The sequence below is a fragment of the Doryrhamphus excisus genome, linkage group LG23 (genome assembly GCF_037039965.1).
Source record: "Doryrhamphus excisus strain RoL-2023G ecotype Guam linkage group LG23, RoL_Dexc_Guam_v1.1, whole genome shotgun sequence".
Lineage (NCBI taxonomy): Eukaryota > Metazoa > Chordata > Actinopteri > Syngnathiformes > Syngnathidae > Doryrhamphus > Doryrhamphus excisus.
The window spans coordinates 7,483,306-7,507,918 of record NC_136379.1 but is presented as its reverse complement, the minus strand read 5'-3'; the positions used below and the strand labels follow the sequence as shown (position 1 = coordinate 7,507,918).

At 38.7% G+C, this 24,613-nt stretch overlaps 1 long non-coding RNA gene across 1 annotated transcript; it reads right to left on the bottom strand.

Moving 5' to 3' along the window:
• Positions 1-6,277: 6,277 nt before the first annotated feature.
• On the bottom strand, positions 6,278-23,344 carry LOC131112547 (uncharacterized). Its single transcript, XR_013625427.1, has 3 exons — positions 23,087-23,344; positions 16,506-16,674; positions 6,278-6,356 (listed from the first exon to the last, which is right to left on the bottom strand). It is a non-coding gene; the product is annotated as an uncharacterized LOC131112547 (long non-coding RNA).
• Positions 23,345-24,613: the final 1,269 nt, after the last annotated feature.

The window sequence follows — 24,613 nt, the reverse complement described above, 5'->3', positions numbered from 1 at the left end:
CACCAGACGAAGATCTTCTATTTGACAGGAGCGCTCTGCTGTTTTTAAGGATCCACTGCAAAAACACCAGTCAAGCAGCAACAACGTGACTCAAAGATCTTCTGTTTGACAGGAGTAGGCCGTTGTTGAGGATTTACTGCAAAAACACTAAGATCTACCGGACAGGAGCATGCTGTTGTTTTGAAGGATCTACTGCAAAAACACGCGTCAGAGATCTTCTATTTGAAAGGACGTTATTCAAACAGACAGTATAAACATCAGTCAAAGATCATCTGTTTGACAGGAGTGGGCTGTTGTTGAGGATTTACTGCAAAAACACTAAGATCTACCGGACAGGAGCACTCTGCGGTTTTGAAGGATCTACTGCAAAAACACTCGTCAGAGATCTTCTATTTGAAAGTTATTCAAACAGACAGCAGAAACATCAGTCAAAGATCTTCTGTTTGACAGAGGTGCTATGCAGTTGTTCATGATCTACTGCAAAAACACCAAAGATGATCGATCAAAGATGTTAGACAGGAGCGCTCTGCTGTTTTTAAAGATCTACTTTTAAAATTAAAATTAAAATTAAAATTAAAATTAAAATTAAAATTAAAATTAAAATTAAAATTAAAATTAAAATTAAAATTAAAATTAAAATTAAAATTAAAATTAAAATTAAAATTAAAAAAAATAATTAAATTATATTAGGAAAGCAGGAAGTGAACAAATGTAACAGTTACTGATTGTAAAAGTACCAGATGGAGAGGTAGGATTTAATAAGCTTTGCTTCTTCCTACTCCTTTTGGACATGTGGAACCGTGAACTGATTATGTGATGCATTCAATTGTAATCTGATGCATGTTCAAATGAAATTAAACCATTACCATTACCAACCCTCAAATATCTCTATTTGACAGGGACAAAAACAATAGGCTTGGAGCTTCTACTTCCTGTATACAAAAACAAAACAACACCAGTAAGGTGTATAATGACCGACCTGGGACCGGTAGTACTTGTCTATAAAGTACGTAAACATTTTTCTGTCTATCATCACATTAATGAGATGGTTCGTTTCCTCTTCAAAATCAATACTTCCTGTCAAAGACCCAAGATTCCTTTGGAATGGAACATGTGCCCAACACAAATCAATATTCCTTATGATGGGGATATCCCTATGACCTGATTAAGATTCGGGTTCAAAAGGGTTATTAGTGTTTACATGGCCGTGGCAACCGGGTTATTGCTAATATTGGGGTTATGATAGGGTTATTTGACGCCATGTAAACGTAGCCACTGTGGGAAATTCCAGCTCATCCTCAGCAGGGGTCCTGCTCAGCATGGAGTTTTTTTTTTTCAGGGAGTGTTATCTCCCGATGGTAATGACCAATGTCTTCTATCACATTCCCTGACATGTCGGAATGTATCTCAGGGAGCGCATTGGCAGGACGTTCCACCCCACTGTGGGATGGAAACAGCTGTAACTGAGCGGCGGACATGTCCCAACTACACGACCGTACAAGAATGCGCGCTCTCGTCTTCCACACGACTGTCAGGGCCGCTGGTTTTGCATTTTAGGTACCTTTGATTTGTTCCTTGACCTGCCACGGATCAGGAAAGCCTGTGAATCTTCCTGACAGTTTCAGGAGGTAAAAAGGCGACGAGAAAGCGAGATGCTATCAGCGGCGAGAAGCGGCTGTTACGACACGCCATCAAAATATGAGGGGCAGCCCTGAGTCTTACCGCCACAATCACAGTCACCACTTCCGACACGAAGAACACACAGGGGAGCACATTTTTAGGACGCACGTCGGACGCCATGAGGCATACAGCAGAATTCAAAAGACATGGAATCGGAATATGAGAAAAAAATACTTTTGTGTATGTTTTAAGTTGGTGACGAGTAATCTGACAGCATGCTCACTGCCATGATGGACAGCATGGAGCGGAATCAGACTTTTTTCATGGAGACAAAAATGTCAATTGTAGAGTACAACTTAAATATTAAATAAAAAAATATTAAATATTTATATAATTCTATATACTATATATATATATACATACACACACACAAACACATAGTATATATGTAATGTGTAATGGTACAGCTGCTGCCTTATTTATATATACAGTATACCGTACACATGTGCTATGGTTATGCATTACTATCAATGATGACTATGTGTTCATTAAATAAACACATACATGATATGTGTATATTATATATAAATATATATATACATATATACATACATACACAAACAAATAGTATATATGTAATGTGTAATGGTACAGTTGCTGCCTTATTTATATATACAGTATACAGTATACATGTGCTATGGTTATACATTACTACCAATGATTACTGTGTGTTGATTAAATAAGTACATAAATGATATGTGTATATTATATGTATATATATATATATACATATACATACATACATACACACACACACAAACACATAGTATATGTGTAATGGTACAGCTGCTGCCTTATTTATATATACAGTATAAATGTGCTATGGTTATGCATTACTACCAATGATTACTATGTGTTGATTGAACACATAAATGATATGTGTATATTATAAATATATATATATATATATATATATATATATATATATATATACACACACACACAAACACATAGTATATATGTAATGTGTAATGGTACAGCTGCTGCCTTATTTATATATATATATACAGTATACAGTATACATGTGCTATGGTTATGCATTACTACCAATGATTACTATGTGTTGATTAAATAAACACAAATGATATGTGTATATTATGAATAAATATATATATACATATATATACATACACACACAAACACATAGTATATATGTAATGTGTAATGGTACAGCTGCTGCCTTATTTATATATATATATACAGTATACAGTATACATGTGCTATGGTTATGCATTACTCCCAATGATTACTGTGTGTTGATTAAATAAATACATAAATGATATGTGTATATTATATATAAATATATACATACATATATAATGTATGTATTACCATTTATACATAATTTGCAATTTTTTATGTTGTAATGGCAATACTGAAGCCACTGCCTGTTGGCCGCAAGTGTGTATGTTCCATTAACATCTAACACACACACACACACACACACACACACACACACTGAGGCGTACTTCCGATGCCCCGGCGATGATGGCCACCAGCCAAGAAAAGTGGAGTACATTTCTTTCCTTTCCCTTCCCAGTTGTTGTTGTCTTTAAAGCCACAACTTGAGCTGGTTTAGGATCAGCTCTCGCTCGTCATTGTCCAAAATAAAAGCTCATTAAGGTCAATAATAACGTCGGTGATTGGTTGGAAAGCGAAGAGCTTTCAAAGTGAAATAGTGTCTTTTCTTCTTTGGATGGCTGCCTAAACGCTGTTCTGGGTATTGTAAGCAGCAAATACTTGGAGGGGCCTGCAGGCATTAATCACACTTAACTTGACATTACAGGACTTGTTTATTGGGGTGAGAGCCGCACGGCCCGTCGGGTCGCCACAAGGTCAAGGACGGGCTCCTTTCTGTGAATTTGTCGCGGCTCTTTTTTAACCTTTCCCTAAAATCCTCCCACCGCGTTAACGCAAGTGTAACAGCTGTTTGGAAAAATGTTTAGAAAGGTAACTGCACACCCGTGGGTTATATGTGGTTATATATGTGGTTATATATGCGTGCACTACATCAGGGGTGTCCAAAGTGCAGCGCGGAGGCCATTTGTGGCATGTTGCTTGATTTTTATTGGACGGTAGAACATTCTAAAAATATAATTTGACAAGCAAACTTAACATTTTTTTAAATTGAAAAATCATCAGTAATTTTACAAGAATAAAGTCAAAATATTAAGGGAAAAAAAGTTGTAATCGAATGAGGAAAAGTCTGAATTTCACAATAAAACATAAAAAATAAAAAAGAATAAAGTTGTGATGTAAAAGTGGCAAAAGTCATAATAATACATTAGATGTTACCCATGCTGTAGAAAGCGCTAAAATGCTAAAGCTACTTACCATTGAGAGACGTCTTGAAGTAACCTTGTTTCTTCAGAAACTTCGGACTGTCCAGTCTCTACTTCCGGATCGGATTCGGAATCCAACACATACGACTGTATGTTAAAAGGCCGTTTTTGTGGGAACCATGAAATCCAAAGAAATCCAGGTGAATAGGTGCAGATTCTGGAAGTACATCAAGTTTTGTGTGCTGGTTATTGTGTGTAGCTGCTCTATAGGAGTCCACAACTCAATTCAAAGGGCCAAAAAATGAGCATAAAAGGTCCCCTTTATGAGAAAAAATTAGATTCTAACTTCTTAGCATATGTACATGTTGCTTTACAAAACATGTGTGAAAGTAGCATCCTTGTGGCCCTTGCTGGAAAACGTGTGCAAGACATGACTAAAAACACAACAATTGAAGGTTTCATTACAAGTATTAGCAACCAGATTGTGGGTAAATATCACACCTGTGTCAAATGTCCTCGTCTGCTTGCTTTTGGCCGTTTCCACCTGCTGCTCCATATATAAAGGATCTTTGACTAGTATTTTTACATTATGTCCCTAAAACCGGCAGAGCACTCCTGTCATATATAAAGGATCTTTGACTAGTATTTTTACATTATGTCCTTCAACCGGAAGAGCACTCCTACCATATATAAAGGATCTTTGACTAGTATTTTTACATTATGTCCCTAAAACCGGCAGAGCACTCCTGCCATATATAAAGGATCTTTGACAAGTATTTTTACATTATGTCCTTAAAACTGGCAGAGCACTACTTTCATATAAAGGATCTTTGACTAATGTTTTTCCAGTGAGGCCTTGAAACCGGTTAAGCACTCCTGCCATATAAAGGATCTTTGACTAGTATTTTTACATGATGTCCTTAAAACTGGCAAAGCACTCCTGTCATATATAAAGGATCTTTGACTAGTATTTTTACATTATGTCCTGAAAACAAGAAGAGCACTCCTGTCATATATAAAGGATCTTTGACTAGTATTTTTACATTATGTCCCTAAAACCGGCAGAGCACTCCTGTCTTATATAAAGGATCTTTGACTAGTATTTTTACATTATGTCCTTCAACCGGAAGAGCACTCCTGCCATATATAAAGAATCTTTGACTAGTATTTTTACATTATGTCCCTAAAACCGGCAGAGCACTCCTGCCATATATAAAGGATCTTTGACTAGTATTTTTACATTATGTCCTTAAAACTGGCAGAGCACTACTTTCATATAAAGGATCTTTGACTAATGTTTTTCCAGTGAGGCCTTGAAACCGGTTAAGCACTCCTGCCATATAAAGGATCTTTGACTAGTATTTTTACATGATGTCCTTAAAACTGGCAAAGCACTCCTGTCATATATAAAGGATCTTTGACTAGTATTTTTACATTATGTCCTGAAAACCGGAAGAGCACTCCTGTCATATATAAAGGATCTTTGACTAGTATTTTTACATTATGTCCCTAAAACCGGCAGAGCACTCCTGTCATATATAAAGGATCTTTGACTAGTATTTTTACATTATGTCCTTCAACCGGAAGAGCACTCCTGCCATATATAAAGAATCTTTGACTAGTATTTTTACATTATGTCCCTAAAACCGGCAGAGCACTCCTGCCATATATAAAGGATCTTTGACTAGTATTTTTACATTATGTCCTTAAAACTGGCAGAGCACTACTTTCATATAAAGGATCTTTGACTAATGTTTTTCCAGTGAGGCCTTGAAACCGGTTAAGCACTCCTGCCATATAAAGGATCTTTGACTAGTATTTTTACATGATGTCCTTAAAACTGGCAAAGCACTCCTGTCATATATAAAGGACCTTTGACTAGTATTTTTACATTATGTCCTGAAAACCGGAAGAGCACTCCTGTCATATATAAAGGATCTTTGACTAGTATTTTTACATTATGTCCTGAAAACCGGAAGAGCACTCCTGTCATATATAAAGGATCTTTGACTAGTATTTTTACATTATGTCCTTAAAACCGGCAGAGCACTGCTTTCATATAAAGGATCTTTGACTAGTATTTTTCCAGGGAGGCCTTGAAACCGGTTGAGCACTCCTGCCATATATAAAGGATCTATGACTGGTATTTTTACATTATGTCCTTAAAACTGGAAGAGCACTCCTGCCATATATAAAGGATCTTTGACTTGTATTTTTGCATTATGTCCTTAAAACCGGCAGAGCACTCCTTTCATATAAGGTATAAGGTTTCATTACAAGTATTAGCAACCAGATTGTGGGTAAATATATCACACCTGGGTCAAATGTCCTCGTCTGCTCGCTTTTGGCCGTTTCCACCTGCTGCTCATCACCAATTAGTGGCGCTTTGGCCTCCTGACACAAAGAAAAAGAACCAAATAAAAAATGGAAACCAAAATAAGCAGAACAAAGCATAAAAACATAACAAAACAAACCTCACTCCGAGGTTAAAAGAATGAAAGGTGTGGGAATCGTGCGTTCATTCTCGCAGCAGGAATGTCAACAGAAATCGACAAGTGTTCGTCGTCACGAGGAAGATTCCACCCCCCCGCCACCCCCCGCCGCGACAAACTCCATGATGTCTTGAATTGTGTTGTTTATGATTTGCTGTTTTATTGTTCCGTATGGGTGACCACAGCAATAAAAATGTAGAACAGCGGAACCCGATTAAGCGGACCACCGACTTATCAAGTGTTCGTCTTATTGCCTTAAATTTGACCTGGACATAAAATGTTTATGATTTTTTAAAAATCCCTCATGTATTTTATGTACAGGACAAATTTTGTATGGCATTTTGTAATTATTATAATGGCTTGACTAAATGACGTAAATTACAAATATAGGGCATTCAGACCCTAATGACTAAAACATACAATATGACTGAATAATACAGACAACAAATTATTTAATAATAATAATAATTAAATGTATATTTTACAGTATAAAATATTTCATACAACCCTTTAGGATGCCAACATATGTCTAAGGGTGAAGGGACAACGTTGCACCTGTGCACCTTTTAAAACTAAAAATACCCAAGCCATAATATCTCCATTAGACGTGTTGCATGTAGCATTCAAAGAATGATTAGTCCGTGCCAGGGCGCACCCTCGTTACTTGTTATGGCGTGACCATTAGCTCTCAAGGTGACCCCCGCTTATTCAAAACCGCGGGTCCTTGACCTGGTGGATTATTTCCAGTGTTTGGTGACTTTTTTTACCACAAATAATTGAAAGATTATTGCTAAAAAGGTACATGTCGATGTGACATAAACAATGCTAAAATGTTACAGCATCGCATGCTAGGTACAATGCATGTCTAGTCCTGTCACAACTATTTTAATTCTGGGAAAAACCACCAAAAATAACAATGTGGCTAATGCTAATAGCTAGCATGCTAACAGTTAACATGCTAGCCAACTGAGTGGATACATTGTGATAACATTGGAACATCTCTCCTTTCAGTAGATGGTTGCTCCACTATGAATGTAAAACCCATTTTAATTCAAGAGGAATCCCCCCAGAATGTCAATGTTAACATGCTAATAGCTAACATGCTAACAGTTAATATGCTATTAACTTGCGTGGGTACATTGTGATGACATGGAAATATCTATGGCTTAGAAAGATGGTTACTAAAGTCCTAAGTCAGCACCCAAAAATGTCAACATTAATTATGCTAATAGCTAACATGCTAACAGTGCGCATGCCATCAACCTGGGTGGATAGATTGTGACAGCATGGGAATCTTTCTCACTTCAATAGGTGGTTGCTAAAGTGCTAAATCTCAAATGCTAAAATACAAGTCGTTATTTTATTTTTGGAAAATCCCCCCCAAAAATACCAGTAGCTACCAACGCGCTAAATCCCAATGTGATACACAAAATGCTAAAGCTAATGCCTCACAGGGTAGATAAGTAATATGCACATCATTTCTTGACATCTACAGTATTTTAATTTTGAGAGAATGCCTCTAAAATGTCAATGCTAACAATGTTGCTAACTAGCATGCTAGCAACATGGAAGGGTAAAAAACCAATAGATGGTTGTTCAAGTGGTGAATCTTCATTTTTAGCACTTCCTGTTTGTTGCGCTGACTTACTGTGTAAACTTTTGTCAGCAACTTATTGTTTTTCAAACATTTCTTCAACAATATGCTCACCAAAAAAATCAAAAATAATAATCCATCTTTGTAATGACTTTTACTATTGACCACATGTCTCGCCAGCACTTGATTTATTGCATGTCATCTTATTGATGAGCAGTCCGCAAGAGTCCATCAGATGGGAATTGAAATCAATGTGTCATGTTATTAATTGCCGCTGGAACTTTCTTCCCGTCCTGTACGTGCCGTTCCAAAAGCCACAGAAATGATCGCAATTCCGACTTGGGAGTGTGTTCCCATCAACAATTATTGTCTTTCATCCACTTGGCAGGAAGTAATGAACGGCCCGTGTTTAACATTTGAGGTGCGCTCCCTCAAAAAAAATCCATGCCAACTCTGGCCAACATCAAATACTTGGACGTCTTCCCCTCGCCAAGGACGCAATTAATAATAATAATAAAAAATAAAAAAAAACATTCCAGTCCATTGCTGGTTTCAAATGTCTGCAATATTTCCTTTGAAACAATCCTACTGGAAACATTTAGGGATTATTAACATGTGTGTCCGCTGAGGAAAAGCACAACTCAGCTCTGATGAGAAGCTCCAATAAATCAGCCCATTTATCAGGATGCAAATTCCTGGGAAAACGGCAACACACACACACGCACACACACACACACACACACACACACACACACACACACGAACATCAGCGTCCAGGAGCCATTCATAAAAAATAAAAAAAAATGCAATCATTGCTTTCAAGCCTTAATGTGTGGACTTCTGGGATTCGTACCTGACACTACCATGGAGGTGCTGGACCCGCTAGCATGCATAAACAAACACACGGCAAAAATTATTATTATTATTATTATTATTACACCAATCCCATCCGACAATCAGTTCCAGCCAATCACTTAGCAGGGTGTGGGGAGTTTTTAGCTTTTTCATGTTAGTGATAAGACTTTATTCCTATATTATTTGGACTTTTTCCCCATAATATTATAGATTTTTTTCCCCAATATAATTTCCCCCAAATTACAACTTTATTTTGTTTTGTTTTTGTCTCATACAATACTATTATGACATGTAAAAATTGTATTTAATTAATTTATTTATTTAATTTAATAAAAAAACATTTAATATCTCAACTTTATACTAAAAACTTTTTCCTAATTTTTTCCCAATTTATTTTTAAAATTTTTTTATTTATATTTTTTCAATTTCTGCCATTTTTCATGTGATATTTTTTTGTTTTTTTTCAAAAAGTACAACTTTAATTTGTTGTGTTTGTTTTTCATAATGTTATAATATTTAAAAAAAACGAAAAAAAATTCAGTAATATTTCAATTTTATACTACTGAAATGAAATAAGTTTTCATCATAATATTAAGGCGTTATTCTCGTAAAAGAAAACTTTTTTTCTCATTAAATTAAATTTTTTTTCTATTGATATTTTGACTTTATTTTTATTAAAACCGATGCTGATTCATCGATTTATTGAGTTTTCTTGTTGAATTATATTTTTAGAATGTAACATGGACCAATAAAAAAGCAGCTGTGGGCTGCAAATCAACCGAACCACACTTTGGACACCAACCAAGCTCAACTTGAGGTCTTATTGAAGTCTTATTTTCTCTTATTATGACAACTCTATTGGGTAATAGGAGTGTAAAGGTGACTATAGGGGTGTTATTTCATGTCGAGAGGGCTCTGATAATGTTAAAACCGTATTTAGAAAGTACTACTGCGCTCAAACTACCAAAAAAAAAGCTCAGACTGGTTCAAACATAAAGCAGTTATTATTACTTTTGCTTTAATTTGCTTGTTTTGTTTATAATTTATATTGCTGTTATTTTATTTTATTTTGTGGGTTTCTATTTCGAAATTAGGTGATCTCGGCGTTTTGAGGCATGTCAACAATCGAACATGGCAGCTGCTTTGCCGCAACGGTATTATCGCCGCTGCTGTGTTTACATTTCCACCCACATTCCGACGTTTGTCACGGCGACGTAAGCATTTGATACTTAGCATCACGCTGCGTTTATGTAGCCGCCTAAGCCTTTTATTGCCGTCTGGCCTCTGGTCAGGCCTTTTTAGATGGAAGCACGTACTCACGCTGATAGATGTAATCCACCCCCGCACCGCTTAAAACCCGCCTTCATGCTTGTTGACTTCACAAGGCTCTGATGTCACAATGCACGGCCCCTTGAAGTGGACCCCCTCCAGCAATTTCATGCTGCCAGTGTTTGGAAGGTAGGCTAGAAATTGGAGTTTTATTGCTTTCTGGAAGCTTCCAGCTCCGTTTCTCATGCCTTCTCATGTGAACGCCTGAAATGCTGCTAATCTGATGCACTTAGGCAAGATTCACGGGGGAGACCATCAGCTTCTCGGCGGGGGTGGGGGGGACTTCAAAGACGTCAATGTTAGCAGCTTCTTTTGGCTTCAACTACAAACATGACGGTCGTAGTCTTCTACCGGAGTCCCACAAAACTTCGCACCCAAGTCCACAGTTTGACCTTCGGGTCAAATACGACGACGCAAATCAGCCCGTCGATCCGTACCAAGCAGCATGGGGGGGGGGGGTTGTTTACAAAAGGAGCCAGTGTGACGGAGCGGGACGGAGATGCTAGCTTTCCATGACAAGTCTTGACTGGTGTTTTTGCAGTAGGTGTTTAAAAACAGAGGAGCACTCCTGCCAAAAATAAAGGATCTTTGACTAGTATTTTTACATTATGTCCTTAAAACTGGCAAAGCACTCCTGTCATATATAAAGGATCTTTGACTAATATTTTTACATTATGTCCTTCAACCGGAAGAGCACTCCTACCATATATAAAGGATCTTTGACTAGTATTTTTACATTATGTCCTGAAAACCGGAAGAGCACTCCTGTCATATATAAAGGACCTTTGACTAGTATTTTTACATTATGTCCTTAAAACTGGCAGAGCACTCCTGTCATATATAAAGGATCTTTGACTAGTATTTTTACATTATGTCCTTAAAACCGGTTGAGCACTCCTGCCATATAAAAAGGATCTTTGACTAGGATTTTTACATTATGTCCTTAAAACCGGCAGAGCACTCCTTTCATATAAAGGATCTTTGACTAATGTTTTTCCAGTGAGGCCTTGAAACCGGTTAAGCACTCCTGCCATATAAAGGATCTTTGACTAGTATTTTTACATGATGTCCTTAAAACTGGCAAAGCACTCCTGTCATATATAAAGGATCTTTGACTAGTATTTTTACATTATGTCCTGAAAACCGGAAGAGCACTCCTGTCATATATAAAGGATCTTTGACTAGTATTTTTACATTATGTCCTTAAAACCATCAGAGCACTCCTGTCATATATAAAGGATCTTTGACTAGTATTTTTACTTTATGTCCTGAAAAGCGGCAGAGCACTGCTGTCATATATAAAGGATCTTTGACTAGTATTTTTACATTATGTCCTTTTAACCGGCAGAGCACTCCTTTCATATAAAGGATCTTTGATGAGTGTTTTTCCAATGAGTCCTTGAAACCGGTTGAGCACTCCTCTCATATAAAGGATCTTTGACGAGTGCTTTTGCATTATGTCCTTAGAACCGGCAGAGGATTCCTGTCACATAAAGGATCTTTGATAAGTATGTTTGCTATTATTTCTGAAAACCAGCAGAGCGCCCCTGTTATGTAGAGGATCTTTGATGAGTATTTTTGCCCATGCTCCCTAAAAACAGCAGAGCAAGCGCACCACTCATAATATAAATGATCTTTGAGTAGTGTCTAGTGATGAGTGTCATATAGAGGATCTTTGAAACCAGCAGAGCACTCATGTCATATAAAGAATCTTTGACTCACATTCTTGCATTCGCTCCGGAAAAACAGTGGAGTGCACCTGCCATATTATAAAGGATCTTTGACTAGTGTTTTTTGCAGTAGGTGCTTAAAAACGGCAGAGCACTCGTGTTGCATAGAAGATCTTTGATGCTTGCTAAATGGAGGTACCTTGACATCTCAAAGTCAAACGTTTGTGTGACGTTTGAGGCGTAGTTTTCCCTTGAAAGTTCGATATCAAGTTCTATATATCGGTGATGACGAAATATACGACATGACCTAAGTGCGTTCTAAGATTGCTAGCAAGATAAGCTTAGCCGTCAGGACTAAAACAAACAAACACCGTCTTACTCGAGGTCAGCGCTCGTACGCAATGGGTGGGATATTTGCGACGAGCCGGCAGTGTCAAATGCATCATTAGCGTTTGCTATATTTTCCTGGATGTAACGTGCGATCAGGCAAAGACATTCAACCGCGTCAGTCGGCCCATCAGTCAGCAAGCCGAGTCGGAGGAGACGCCATTAGCATAGCTGCGCGATAACGACAAAGCGCACAAAGCGAAGTGGTGACGCGCAGCTGGAAGGCTAAGAATCAACACACGGCGACTCCACTCGGGTATTTTAAGCAGGACGTCTTCATTCCTTCCAAGCGACGTGACCGATCATCTTGCATTGGCTACGCTCGGGAAGCGGCGTGACCCCCCCCTCGCCCTCCGCCCCATCCTTCCACCCTCCGAGGCTGGCGACTAGCGCATCCTTTAAGCAGGCTTGACCGAGCCAAAGTCACACACTCCACGGTCGCGCCCTGAGCGGACGCATTTGAGATGTGACAGCGCGATCAATTCCCATGATTGATGATCCACTCCCGGAGGAAACATGAGAAAGTATCAGGAATGTTTAGCGGCCTGGATCTTCTTCATATCTGTCCATCTAGCTAATTCAGCTAGCTAGCTAACTAGCTGGGGTGTCCAAAGTCTGGCCCGGGTGCCGGCTGTTTTTTATTGGCCCACAGAAATTCTAAAAATAGAATTTAACAATAAAAAACTTGTATGTTCTTGGCCATGTTGAACGATTTTGGAACATGTCAGCACGCGCTGAGCAGGGACCTCCTGCAGAGACGCGTGGGACAACATGAGCGCTTCGTGCTGGGTTGGTGCGGGCCCCCCCACTGTCACCGGAGCCCCAGCGGGGGTTCCTGGATGGCACCGCGGTCCATCTGGCAAAATCAGTCAAACGGCCAGCGCCGAGGTTCTGTCTCCACGGGGGTCAGTCGCTGTCTGGACGGCCTTTGAGAGAGCGGTCTTGTCTTGCAACTGGGCAGTCCGTCCAAGTATAGCCTACAGTCCTCTTTAGCGCTAGCGGGCTAAAGGCCGTGACCTTGAAAGCAGGAAAGTCTTCATCACGGCTAAACAGCTACTTGTTTGCACCTTCCACGCCTCTAAACTTCAGGTAGTAGAACTCACAGGCCAGTACTTTGTTATTTGGATCGTACCATAAGCTACTACTTTGATACATACGCAGAAGAAATAACTATACAACTAAACTACACTGATAAAAAGTAGATGACTATATATATATATAATAATAATAATAATATAATAATAATATTACAGAAGTTTCCCAAATGATTGGAAAACTAATAGAACTACACTCAAGATAATGAAACATATTATAAACGGGAAAATGAAATAATTATGGATGCCAAAAAAAATTGTTGCACAATTTTATATTTTGATTTAGACAACTAATATACCTACACAAAATATCATTAAATATATTATGAATATGAAAAGACAATAGTGCAAAATAATATTATTATGCTAAACTATTAGGTAATACTCAATATTATACTAAAAAATAAAAATAAGCCCACTGTGTTAATTTAATTACATAATAATTTTTTTCAAAAAATAATCAAAGGGTACTTCTACTAATCATAACAATAAATATAATGATAAAAAAAATAAAAAAATAAACAAATTCAATAAAATTCAGTAATTAGTATTTGACTATTTTTTAATGTTATTATTATATAATTATATTGAGAATAATAGTATAATAATATTATTATAATTATTATTTTTAATATATTATTATTATTTACATTGGCCAACATGCCCACTAAAGGTAATGAAATATATGATAAAAAATACAGTCATGCAAAATTATATCAGAATGTTGTCAACACTAAATATTTTATTTGTAATAATAAAATAAAATGTCTTAAAATGTCATAAAATAATAATAATGTCATTTAAAAAATGGGATATTTAATGTCATATATATATATATATATATATATATATATATATATATATATATATATATATATATATAATATTCAGAAAATAATTTAAATAAATGGGTATTGTCCAAGTTTTTATGACGTTATTTTTGTCCATTTAAAACTCCCACTTTAGATTTGCTCACATTTTTGGCAATAAACAGAAATATGATCGTCCACAGATGCAAAAATTGCTTGTAATTTCCAATCTGTGTGCAATTGAGGCCCGAGGCCCACAATTAATTAGCAAAGAAAGCGGAAAGGTTGGTCTTCCAAAGTGGCTCCAGATGTAGCGGCAGCGTGCGCTAACACCAACTAGCGTGCACGTTGTGATCCAAGCGGCCATCATCATTACCCCGAAAGAAAACAACATCAACACCCCTCCTGGTACGCTGGAGACAGGCGAGGGTGGGCCACGTCCGTCTCGGCTAATGATGAATTTCCTTTGGCACGGCAAATACTTCCTACTTACAACAATTCCAACATTTTATTTCCACTTCAACACGGACGAGATCCCCCTCGGAGTGGACCCGCTCCAGTCCATATGCTCTTGATTTCAGATCGCATGGCTTTTTTATTATGATTATTAATTCGGCCGGCCATCTGGTGCTGGCCGAGTCACCGGCAGGTCAAACAGCACTTCCACTAAACATCACTTACAGCCGGGCCGGAACAAAACACCGCTAGAACCGGGATGGGAGATCAGAATCCACCCTGGTTCCACTCGTCCGTCACGTTTCAACCATTCACGACTCGCTAGAAATACCATCAAATATCCACAAATATTCACCATTCCTGACCTATATCAATGTATTGCTTTCACTGAAGGTTACCCAGCATGCCTTGCGGGTTATACATGTATATAAAATGACATTGTTTTCGTGTGTGAGGGTTTATTTTGATACCTTCATAGCCCGCGTGGTGCTGTTACACGGCTTTATGACCTCTTTTCTCCGGGTACTCCGGTTTCCTCCCACATTCCAAAAACATGCTAGGTTAATTAGCGACTCCAAATTATCTATAGGTATGAATGTGAGTGTGAATGGTTGTTTGTCTATATGTGCCCTGTGATTGGCTGGCCCACCAGTCCAGGGTGTACCCCGCCTCTTGCCCGAAGACTGCTGGGATAGGCTCCAGCACCCCCCGCGACCCTCGTGAGGAAAAAGCGGTAGAAAATGAATGAATGTTCCATTTAGAGGGGCTGCACAGCTGTCGAGTGGTTAGCGCGCAGACCTCACAGCTAGGAGACAAGGGTTCAATTCCACCCTCAGCCATCTCTGTGTGTAGTTTGCATGTTCTCCCCATGCATGCGTGGGTTTTCTCCGGGTACTCCCACATTCCAAAAAAAAACATGCTAGGTTAATTAGCGACTCCAAATTGTCCATAGGTATGAATGTGAGTGTGAATGGTTGTTTGTCTATATGTGCCCTGTGATTGGCTGGCCCACCAGTCCAGGGTGTACCCCGCCTCTCTCACCCAAAAGACAGCTGGGATAGGCTCCAGCACCCCCAGAACATACTAATATATGTATATACTGTAAATTTATATGTGTATGATATGTAGTTCTACTGGCATACACATAAATACCACACGTCCTCCACATGCTGATCACCTGATTCAAAGCCATTATTTCCAATATTAGTGGGATTCACGTTCAACCTTTCCACTTAATCTAATGGGACCGAGCCCCAATAAACGATGTGTTTTTTCCGAGGCGTGTGATAGGAGAGGAACATCACGTGGATGACTTTACCAGCAGCCTGACAAAGGCGGTAAAAGAGTCAAGGTGTCAAACAGGTGCAGTGAAAGACGAGAGCGGGACGAATAAAACCCGAGCGGGAGGCGGGCGCGGAGAAGTCCAACAAAGACGTTTAAGCGCCTCTAAAAGCCGACTTCTCTCGCTCGTAAATCGCGAGTCGTTAAGGACCCCGGGACGCCTCCTGGCACCCACTTCAAACGAGCGCACGGGTTCCGCGCGTTAGCTTTTCGGGGGACGGACGAGGGGGGTTACGATGCAGCCGCTGCGCCTCTGCGCCTCCACATCTGGCTGGTGCAGGGCCTGCGCCCCAAATTGAGACTTTGTGTCTTCTTGTGACATCTTTATGAAGGCTCGCCGCTGCCCCCGCCGGGACGTCTCGCCGTGTTGCTCGCTATAAACCTTGCAATCACCCCCCACCTGCGCCCCACCCCCTCACTCACCCCTGACATGGTGAAAAGTTCATGCGAAACATTTGGAGCAAAGAAGCTTTCCATCTTATAGGAGCTGTGAAAATGGGTATTAAACCTGCGCACCTTTGAGTGTGGATGACTCTATTTGGTCTTCGCTGATTTATGAGCTGGTCAGGAAGTGCCTCTTAAAGCCATGAGTCGAGAACCCCAGAGGAGCTTCCATCCAAGGGGGGCGGGGGAGTGCTGACCCGTGCACACACCTCCATGGTGGCCACGCCCTCGGCACAGAAACCTGAACAGAAACATCGGGAACAGGTGCATTAAAAAAAAAACAGCAGAGTAAACCATCCCAGTCACAGATGGACCGGCTGACTTCGGGGGTACACCCCAAACCGGTCGCCAGTCGGACTTCCAGATCCACTAAATTGGTTAAAAGTGCCATATTATGCTCTTAAAAAGCTGCCAATCATAAAAAATTGGGCCTCTTTGTGGGGCGGCGTGCAGACTGCAGGTGACAGGATGTGTCAAGATGGCGGCGAGGATGACGGACAGGTTCATTGCCGCAGAGGGGCAGGGTCACACGGGGTCCTGTCACTTCAAGACAATGAAGATCAGTCCCCACCTCCTCCCGTTGGAGTCCTTGGGGCATGGCGCCATGGCCGTGGGCATGTGACATTCACGTGCATGGTCTGGCATGCATGCCCTGGAAGCAGGGGACGGGAGGGACGGGGGGGGGGGGGTAGAGAAATGGTGGCTGAAATAAATCATGGCAATTACGAGCTGCTGGCTCGCTAGCGACAGGTCGCCCTCGCCTTTCAAGGTCAAGGTGCGTCCCCGGCGCCCTCATCCAACATGGCGAACGCTAAAAGTCCAGCTTGTTGTCTGTGTAGCATTGTGAGGTCTTCGCCATCCTCTGCCAGGGATGGCGGGTGGGGGGTGGGGGTGTGGGGGTGGGAACGGGGAGGGTGCAGGACAGGGGAAATTGGTGTAATGAATTTAGGGCGCTCATGCTCGCTGAGGCGAGCCTCCCTCGGCTGCTCGCAGCCATTAATCTTCCGCACTCTGTCAGAGCAAAATGTGCCCACAATAGGCAAAGGGGGGGCTTAAATTGACTACCAATTACGCGCCTGTGAATAAAGGATGTGGGGAGAGGAATGGGGGAGGGGGGAGTGGGGGGGCACAATATGGTTCAGCAGTAACGTTTATTTTAACCGAGCGAGGAAGCGTGAAGGCCTGCAGAGAGCATGTGTGTGTGCTGAAGTGGGAAGAATCTGGGCTGGGGGGTGGGGAAGGGGGGTGGCAATGGGAGGGGTATGCCGCCATCGGGTGTTTACAAGCTGCAGTGGGCTTTTTTTTTGTGGAATACACAACTTTTAAACGGGTTTACACCGCGCCATTACTACTAAAAACTTCTCCCGATAAATTTGGTTTGGCGGCTAGGTCACAACTTTCAAGTACAGCGTTCCCTCGTTTATCACGGTTCCTAAAATAGCACACAATAAGTCACTCCTCTGACTGGGCCTCATCCGAGCGCGATTCGGCTGTAGCGTTTTTGTATCCTTGTTAAAACATAATGGTCCTGTTGTCGTATTTTTCTCACATGGGGAGCTCCTTTATTTTCTTCTATTGTTTACAGTATTAGCGGTTAGCAAGCAGCTCACACGGTTAGCAAGACTGCTAGCCATGACCGCAACAGGAGACGGCACAAAGGGGATTGATTGACAGTGACAGAATAGAGAGACACTACCGCCTCGCTAACAAAACTACAACACTCAACCTCCCACAATGAAATCCTTCTTAAAGGGCCAGGCTCAGCAATGTAGCAGCTTAAAAAAAAAACACTAAAATTGACGAAAAAAATCTGCGAAACAGCAAATCCAGGAATGGTGAACCACAATGCCAAGTAGTACTTTGGCATACACCAAAAAACAGTCAGATCTACTTTAAAATGTCTATTTTGGACACATATCCAACCAAACACACACACACCCATGCAGGGTATCGAAATGAACACTTCCACACCAATGTACATGCAAAAACATACTATTTATAGAACTATATCACCCACAAAACATGCTGGGTAGCCTCCCCAGCATGCTTTGCGGGTCATAAAGTAAAGTAAAATGTCCTCCTGCTTTTGTCAAAGCACCATTAAAAAGTCATTTCAAGTGTAGAAGTCTTATAAAGAGAGTCATTTGTTAGCATGATTAGCGTGATTAGCATACCGGCAGCCCAACATGACGAGCGCTAACCCCATTGGACTTGATTCCGTTGACGTAAAGCTTGTTCGTCGGAGCGCTACAAGGAGAAGCGGGAAGAAAAAAAGTTGGCAAGCAAGGAAATAAATCAAGCGCTGAGTTGGATGATGAAGAGGATGAAGAGGATGAAGAGGATGTGAAGTATGCGCATTTCAGGCTTCCAAGGAAAACCTTCCTCGCGCCAGCGAAACCTTCCAAAGTGCTCATTCGGACACATCTGTGTGCAGGAATGCCCGGAATGTTTGGAATGTGGTAATTGATTGACAGCGCACGGTACACGGTTTTATCTCCAGGCTTGCATAGACGCGCAATTACACGATTTCACCACCAGGTGACTCTGGGATGCAGGAGACAAACCCAAAAGCATGCCTGGTGGGATACATTGTGGTGGTCCACCTTGGATTTGTACATATATACTCTTATACATATCAATTTATTTATTTATTTATTTAGCTAACTAGTTTATTTATTTATTTATTTATTTATTTATTTATTTATTTATTTATTTATTTATTTATTTATTTATTTATTTTTTTATTTATTTATTTATTTTATATTAATTATCTGTACCAATATAGTTATTTAGTTTTTTTATTCATATTAATTATCTGTACCAATAATTATCAGCCCAATAATATATAAAAATGCGATATCAAAAAAATAAAAAAAATTCCGATACCGATATCACAACTGATATCGGTATTTTTTTCCCAATCATGAAAACCGATATTTAAGAAAAATGCCGCATATGACATATATATATGTTAAATTTAGAGTTGGACAATATCGGCATATCCGTTTTTGGCAAAAAAAAAAGCCAAATTGGACATCCTTAATATACATAAACATATAAAAGCTTTATAAACATAAAATAATATGATATATTATTATTATCTCGTGATAATACCATGTTAGAAAGAGAAACATTGTTGTATTAAACATATTAATGTTTAATGAGGCAGTTCTCCGCTTCTGTATAATATAGACTTTAATTTAAGAAATTTAAGAAAAATCAAATAAATTCCTGCTAAAATATTGTTATATATTTTAATTTATGTATATTTGTTTTATTTCATATTCATGTAAAAACAATAAAATAAAATTGTAATTTTTCAAAATGACTTGTATTAATTACTATAGAAGTACAATATGCATGTTGATGCATGTTCAAATGAAATAAAACCATTACCAATACCATTACAATAAGATATATCATTATTATTATTATTATATGGTAAAATATATTATACATATATTGTAAATGATGTGATATGATGGTTAGAAGCATTGCTGTGTCAACACAAGGTAAAGATGTAGATGGCTTGATGTGGATTTTTTTCAAACAAAAAGTTTCATTTTGTTGCAAAATAAAGCTTTTTTTTTAAAAAAAAAAAAACTAAGTAAATTTTTTTTCAAAATAAAACCACACTAATTTAGTAAAAATAATTATTATTCTAGACTATTTAGAAAAAGTGCAATTGTAGGCTCCTTAGAAGCTTTGGAATGATTTGTCTCCAAGACAAAGTGGAAAGCTGTTTAACAACAACAACAAAGTGTGTAAAGTGTGTGTGTGTGTGTAAAGTGTGTGTGTGTTGGGGCGGGGGCGGGGCAGATGGACCACCTTCCTTCTGGGTGGGAAGAAAAAAAAAGGCGTGAAGGACGGCCAACTGCTCGAGGTCACGCAAGGGTTGCGCTCGCCACTTGAAAGAAAGAAAAAGACGCGCACGCACGCACGCACGCACGCGGCGAAGGCCCAACGCAAACATTATTAACAAAACAAACACGCTGACTGACGCCGCAAACACAACGTCAACATTTGTGGCTCACAGCTTCCTCTCCAATGATCACGCCATCGGGTCATCACTCCTATTGATCTTCTATCAACACGCGTCTTGTAGCGTACGTCTGTACACATGACGCCTCAGATTTGCTAGCCGTGCCGCAGTAGCATTTTTCGGCAAGATGACAAATACGACATTTATACTACATACCGTACATCACAGTACTTTACCGCACTGTAACACTTCATACTCACTACCTTTCAGTACCTTTCATTTAGACACCTTTCTGCCGACTCTCCCTGTCCATCCACTGTTGCGTGAGGCAGCAGGGCCCTCAAAATGTGTTTTTCATTTCGCTAAACAATATATCATATCATATGTTTAATATATGATACATAACTGTTACTTACTGCTTACTTGGACTTCAAAGTTTCAAAGTAACAGTGTGTAATATGTAATATTAAACGGGCCTACGTATACAGAACAGTTATCAAGATATACATTTAAATCATGTAAATTAAAGTATGTTTAAATATTTTTAAATATAATTGTGTATTTTTATTTAAAAGTTGCAAGTAAGAATGTGTTTTTGTTTAAATAACCTATCACACAATATTAAATAATAAAATAATAATAAAATAAGAATTATTTAAATACATCTTTTGAGTGTTCAATAATTATTTGATTTATATTTAATAGTTGTTTCAAAGTAAAAATGTGTTTTTATTTTAAAAAGTATAATACTCAGAATATTTAAACATAAATTATATTATTTTTTATTTAAAAATTGCAAGTATGAATGTGTTTTTGTTTAAATAACGTATCACACAATATTTAAAATAATAATTATTTAAATACATCTTTTGAGTGTTCAATAATTATTTGATTTGTACTTAAAAGTTGTTTCAAAGTAAAACTGAAAATATAATTCTCAGAATATTATAAATATGAATTATTTTATTTTTATTTAAAAGTTGACAAATAAAACAAATTACATACTTAAATGTCATTTTTTTATGTTATAAAACAATTATTTTCTTGAAATATGCAAATGTACATATATAAAATAATTTTTAACATAATACAGATATATCATATATATTTTGCATAATTATTTAAATGTTATTTAAAATTGGACAAGCATGTATTTAATGTAAATAACTAATTAACAGTTTAATATTCATACATAATTTTTAGAATAATAATGATTTATTTGGATTTAAAAGTTACCCAGTAATAATTATTTTTTTTATGTTTTTTAAATTGCTTTTGGTAGAATATAATACAATATACTACAAAATAAAGCAACATGCTTTCACAAAGACCTGCAAAAACCTGGTTTGCATACCGCGGCCATAGCAAGATTAGCATAGCAAGAATGTATTAGTAATGCTATTAGTAATATGAAGTCATATCATAGCGTACCTACACGTACTCTTGCCATTCACCACTTAGCATCTTATCGTTGAAGTCTTTGCTAGCGTGTTTTCATGTCTTTTTATTGAGATCAGCTTCTATTCTTTTTCCACTTAAGAAAGTGAAAGTGTTACGTCAAACACTTGCTGGTGATGACGGCCACAGTTTAACCCTGAAACATGATCAACGAGTTGTTATGATTATGGATTATGGATATTTCCTGCTGGATCAATGAGTTTGTAAAGAAAGAAAAGTGTGTTGAGGTTCGGGTGCAGGCCGCAGACGTGGGAGACAATATGGCAGCAGGGAGGCGTGTGGGAGAGACATCAATCTTTCACTAATTCCTTCAAGTGTGAAAGGGTCCTCCGGGTGTCAGCCAAAGCGGGAAGACGGTGTCCGCCGCTGCTATTGACGAGGGGAGGCCGACACCCCTGGAAGGCCGAGCAGATGGCGACAGCATTGTCCCGACAAAGGCGTCTAATTAGGAGCACAATGCGGGGGGGGAAAGGTGGTGCAAAGCAGGAGGGAACGGCCTCCTCCTCCGCAAACACACACACACGTAACACACACTCCCCTACGCCCCCCCCCCCCCCCCCTCAACCCCCCTGGCAGTAATATGGGGGCTATGACTTTATTACCCCTCATTAACACAAATTAGACCACTTCAGCCCCCCCTTCGGTGGTCATGACAAATTGAATTAAGTGTTTGGAAACAAGTCAGCTCCACCGGCCAGGCGGCGGCCATATTGCATTGACATTCATTGCTATGTGTGTGTGTGTGTGTGTGTGTGTGTGCTATTATGTGGCGGTAGGAGGAGTTTTTTTTAGAGGCGGTGAATTCCTTTGGAAGTAACGTGAACACTCCTGTTAAGTTGAGTTAACCGAGGCATTAAACGCACCAGCAGATGTTTCCATTCAAGAAAAAAAAGGCTTCCAGTAGAAATACACAAAACATAACAAGGTTATTGTATTATTCTAATACAAATATCAAATCAATCATTGTGCTCATCAGTGATACTGAATGATTGTATTGTTATTCTAAAACCCCATGTGTGCAGAAAAATAAGAAATAAGTAATGCTAGCCACTTGTTGCTTGTCAATACATGCAGTATGTCATTACAAACGGTAGTTTCAATAAGTAGAAACACCTTTTTATACTTTTCAAATACGTCTAAAAAGTCTAGAACCTGTGCTGTAATTGTTGTAAATACACATTTTTTTATTGATTTGTCTGTTTTTCTACTGTACCTGATGTTTGCAGGTGACGAGGAAGCAGATGGCCACTTGTTAGCATCCAGGGTAAACAAGCTAATCATCTAGCTACTGCTACAATGACGACATAGCTAATTAACTGTCTCCTCAAGTGGTTTATTTAAAAAGGACAAACCTCTAACAGGAAAATTAATTACAAAAATTAATAGTTTATGTAGTTGTGATTTTTAAAAACGCCAAAAATGCTAAATAGGTTGACTTTGTCTTCGTTCATTGTTTCACAAGCAGAGACGGATAAAAACATGCACACGTGCGTCAAGGATTTACACCCCGCCCCCCTCCAAGCTCTGTGACAGTGACGTCTTGATTACATGGACGACGGTGGTGCAATGCTGACACCCTGCGGCCGATGTGAGTATTACACATCATTTGAATTCCACTTAAATCCTTCATGGAATTTTTGCAAACTGACATATACGGTGGCCATGTTATAACTTATGTTGCTGTTTTTAAATGTATGTTTTTTTTTAAAAAATCATTGTTCAATCTTACATTATTTCCATTTGTATAATTAATTCCCACGGCAGGCTAATTTACATAATTTATCGTGAAAAATCCCAGTTACTTTAAGATTAAGATAGGCCTTTATTCGTCCCTCATTGGGGAAATTTGTATTGCACAGCAGCAAGAGTACAGAGTCACTTAAGCAGTACAAAATACACACTATAGAAAAATAAACAATGTAAACAACCCAAGTATTAACAAAATCAACAGTTTTTTTCCAGAGTTATATACAATACAGTATGTAGATAATATGAAACGAGATGATATATGACCAATCTATACACTGAGATATTGTTAGAGAGTTAATATGAGGCAATTATGGAAATACTTCACATAGAACTTAGTATACTTTCGGTCGTACTTCATATTTACTAGTTGAACTGGTTAGCATTGATGCACTCTCATTATTAAGACTCATTTCCTACTCATTGCCATTGTTACAATTGCTTGTAATTCTCAGGACGTCCTTTAGAGGGTGCTGTTGAGCACATTTAATTTACACGAGTCCGTTCAAGGTGCAGTACCGTGCGTAGCCTTTGGGTGTCTCTCTTGCACCAACCAGTACTGCCATGCAAGCAATGGTCTTATTTGCATGTATGGTGCCCACCTGGAAGCGGTACAAGACTTTGAACAGGAAACTTCTGTCATTTCCTGTCTCTTATTGGTGTGCAAAGCACAACCACATTGGAATGCACACCCTCAAGCAGTTTTTATGAAATACTTAGAAATACCACTATTATGTGTTCTAAATAATCTTGGGATATTGGTTTATGAAATATTTGGATAATTGAATTAAGCTCAGTTTTAATTGAAAATCAAGCATGTTTTAGGTTGTTTTTCTTTTAATCCATCCATCTATACATAGCAGGGGTATGCTGCGGTACACCCTCAACTGGGGGCCAGCCAATCACAGGGCACATATAGACAAACAACCATTCACACTCAAGATTCATACTTTTGCAAAATTTTTCATTCATTCATTCATTCATTAATTTTCTA